The following is a 3,595-nucleotide window of genomic DNA, read 5'->3' as shown; positions in this document are numbered from 1 at the left end:
TTCCTTTGTCTCCCTCACATTTTCATCTGTTCTTACGACTAGTAAACAAAACCATATGATTTACTTAATGTTATACAAGAACAGAATAGAATTGAACAGAATTGAGTTCAGACTTGAGTTCGGTATTTTGGGTCCGGCCCTCCTCAACAGTCCCAGTTTGTCATGTGGCCCCTTGGGGAAATTAGTTGCCCACCCCTGATTTAGTGTATAACATATCGCAGCATCATACATGCCAGAAGCTGAAATATAAAAATATATGAAATATACAAGTTATTTTACAGGGAAAATTAATACGACTGAGCCAGATTATAGCCCTGAACAGGGGTCTCCTACAGGTAGCTTGAGCTATACCAGTAGCACCCCAGTAGCTTTTTGAGTAGCCTACTGTAGCTCTCCAAAAGATAACACAGACAGACATAAAGTTAATTTCGTTACTCAGTCATGTAGGCTTGGCATGAGGTGGTGTTAAATGACTATTCAGCTGCAAGAAGCAGGGAGATTGGGAAAACTACTGTGGTGTGTGCTGTGCATTGACAACATGAACATTGAGCATGACCAAGATGGGCAACTTACCTCAACTTACACCAAAAGTAAGTGGTGGATGGAAACGTCTGGTCCAATATGGCCCCATCGTTGACCATGACATGAAGCCTTGATTCTGTATTACTGAGCAACTGAAGAATATTACCTGTTTCTTCATGCTGTTCAGGTGGATGGACATCAGACCAGCAACAATGAATCAATTAATGGCCTTTTAGCCATTGGTAATTAATTAATCTGTTTGAATAGGCTTTCAAGGGGAAAAAGATCAAGCTTCACCAGCTTCTTAAAGTTTTTTTTTTTCTGGTTTAGGCCTATATTGCAGTAAACTGAATATTTATACAGAAGTTAGCATCACAGCATAACACCATTTGCATGGGTATTTAAGCAGTGTGAAAGGACACCAGTTCTGTGTTCTGCCATCACATCTTTGCAGATCCCGCATCCCTGCCGCAAACACAGAGTGTTATGCTTTTGCTTCTTCATGTCATCATTGTACGCTTTTTTGTCATTACAGAGTTGAACACCTCATATTTACCTTTTATATGAACTGGGGATTTGCAGCTTCCATGCCAGTATATATATATAAGTATATATACTTTTTTGATCCCGTGAGGGAAATTTGGTCTCTGCATTTAACCCAATCGGTGAATTAGTGAAACACAAACAGCACACAGTGAACACACAGTGAGGTGAAGCACACACTAATCCCGGCGCAGTGAGCTGCCTGCTTCAACGGCGGCGCTCGGGGAGCAGTGAGGGGTTAGGTGCATGACATGCATTAGCATGTCATTGTCACAGGTCATTGCCACAGGTCATATCTTCCCTTTTACTGCTTTTATAAATTGAGTTTTGATCAATTTAAAGCAGGGCTCGAATTATCTTTTGGTCTTTAAAGGGGTCTCTCTATCTCATAAAAAGTTGGCACACCCCGTGCATAGCCTAACAAGGCGATGAAATATAGGCGAACAATATGCGCACGGTAAGCTAGGCTTTACCTTGACACACGCACACAACAGACATAGATTTTTCATAGAAATTGATTGCTTTTAATTAATTTCAACATATTATTGATTGTAATAATCCATATTTCATTTCAATATCACAATACAAAGAAATAGACTAAACGATTTAGTCTGTGCCATTCTCAATTTCACAACGTAACTCATTTGAACCAGACCACCGTCTCAGATAGGCTATCCTCAGTGTCAAACACAATAATCCATGTAGTATAACTTACACAGGGAAAAAGCCATTGTAGCCAAACTATGTTCTAGTATTGTTGAACCGTGGAAAATTAATAGACGAACAATTTTGGATGTTGTCGGGTAGCCATATTCCGACATCAGAGATTGCTAACAGGTGTTTCAAAATATCTGGGAAGTGGGAACTTTCCGGAGCTCTGAATGGCAGAGGATAGCTCATCAGATAGGATAGCTCACAGATAGCTCACAGATCATCATTGTAGGCTGCATTATGGGCCATAATTTATGGCTTTGTCAATCAACATAGAAGAGGTGAAGCGCAAGTTCAACAGCAAACAGGACTTTTCAGCACACATCAAACCATAGGCTAGCCCAATGAACGCCTATGTAAATAGACGAAACACTCGCATCAAAACAGGGGGACTTCTTCAGATTTGCGAGTGCTGTCAAAACGATCGTATACGGTTTGCTCATATAGTCTAGTGGTGAGGTGGTGAAGTGTCGTGCTGCGATCAAGAGCGTAGGTCTACGTCCCGTAGTAGCCTATATTTTAATTTAATGTCTTTAATGGTAAGAGATCGCACAGGGATGGATAATGAGCGGTTGTTTGATTAAATTGCAATGCCAGACACCTTCAGATATGAGAGACCTCCCTCAGGTTTTAGACTTTGTTGCTTCATGGGAGCCAGTCCTCACTCTATGGGAGCTCGGCTCCCTCTGGCTCCCACGTAATTCGAACACTGATTTAAAGAGAAACTAGGCTATGCAGTATTGGCAATTTCTTCGCTGTTTTCTCGGTTTTTGCTTTTTTTTCGCTGGCTCTGTCATGATGAATGTCTGAGAAACTCCATCGCTACCTTGTTCTAGCCGGTGCCTGGCGTGTATGTGTATTTAGATGCAGTAAAGCAATTTGTTACACTCGTTATACTTCCTGACACTGAGGCCGCCGGCCCGCGGGCCTAAAGTTGCAAGGGTGTTTTTTCCACTCACAGGTATAGGGGAAGCGAGACGGCCACCATTCAACTCGAAAAAAGTCTTGTAGCCTAACCCAGGTGTTCCCAAACTTTTCCACGACAAGGCCCCCCAAATAACACTAGGTTCTGGCCAAGGACCCCCTTGATGTGACCCCCCCTAGTAAACCCATCGACAATACTATGGCAAATGTAAAAATACATTAAGCTAATCCTAATAATTATTTTAGCCACAAGCACTTCGCGATGGAGCATACAGTGTGTAAAAATTGTATTTGGGGCTTTCTGCTGTATGAGAGCTATCACTCTACTATTATTCCCAGTCATTATCATGGGTTTGGTGTTCGCCAAACATAACATCTAGTCTGATGGCCAAAAAGCTCAATTATGTTCTACAAACATTACTTTGTAGAAATTTGCTTTCATTAATTTGACATTAAAGAGGGGATTTTTGTAGATGATTGTAAAAAAAAGGCCAAATTAAATTGATCAAGATTCCATTTATGAAAGCAGTAAAAGGGCAAATATCCAAGGGGGTGAATACTTTTTATAGGCACCGTAACAGAAATTCATGCTAAAGGGTATTGCACAGTTGAACCCAAGCCTCGAACTGATCCGCTGAAATTCAGTTTTTTTCACACACTGCACCTGTGTACCCTGGAAAATCCAGAGTTCTTGCAAGAGCACAATCTTTCTAGATTACCAGGGTCTGGAATCTCCAGGCTAGCACCTGTGCAAAAACAACCATGAAGACAACTGGTGGTTGAGCTGTGACAGGATTGTGCAAGTTCTATCCAGTTAACTGCAATGTAATTTACCAAACTGTTGCTTATCCCCAGTTCTTCTTGCAAAATGTAAATGAGTTTATTTCACACTTGT

This window comes from Alosa sapidissima, chromosome 3 (assembly GCF_018492685.1).
Source record: "Alosa sapidissima isolate fAloSap1 chromosome 3, fAloSap1.pri, whole genome shotgun sequence".
In the NCBI taxonomy this organism is placed as follows: domain Eukaryota; kingdom Metazoa; phylum Chordata; class Actinopteri; order Clupeiformes; family Clupeidae; genus Alosa; species Alosa sapidissima.
Note: the sequence above shows the minus strand (reverse complement) of the source record.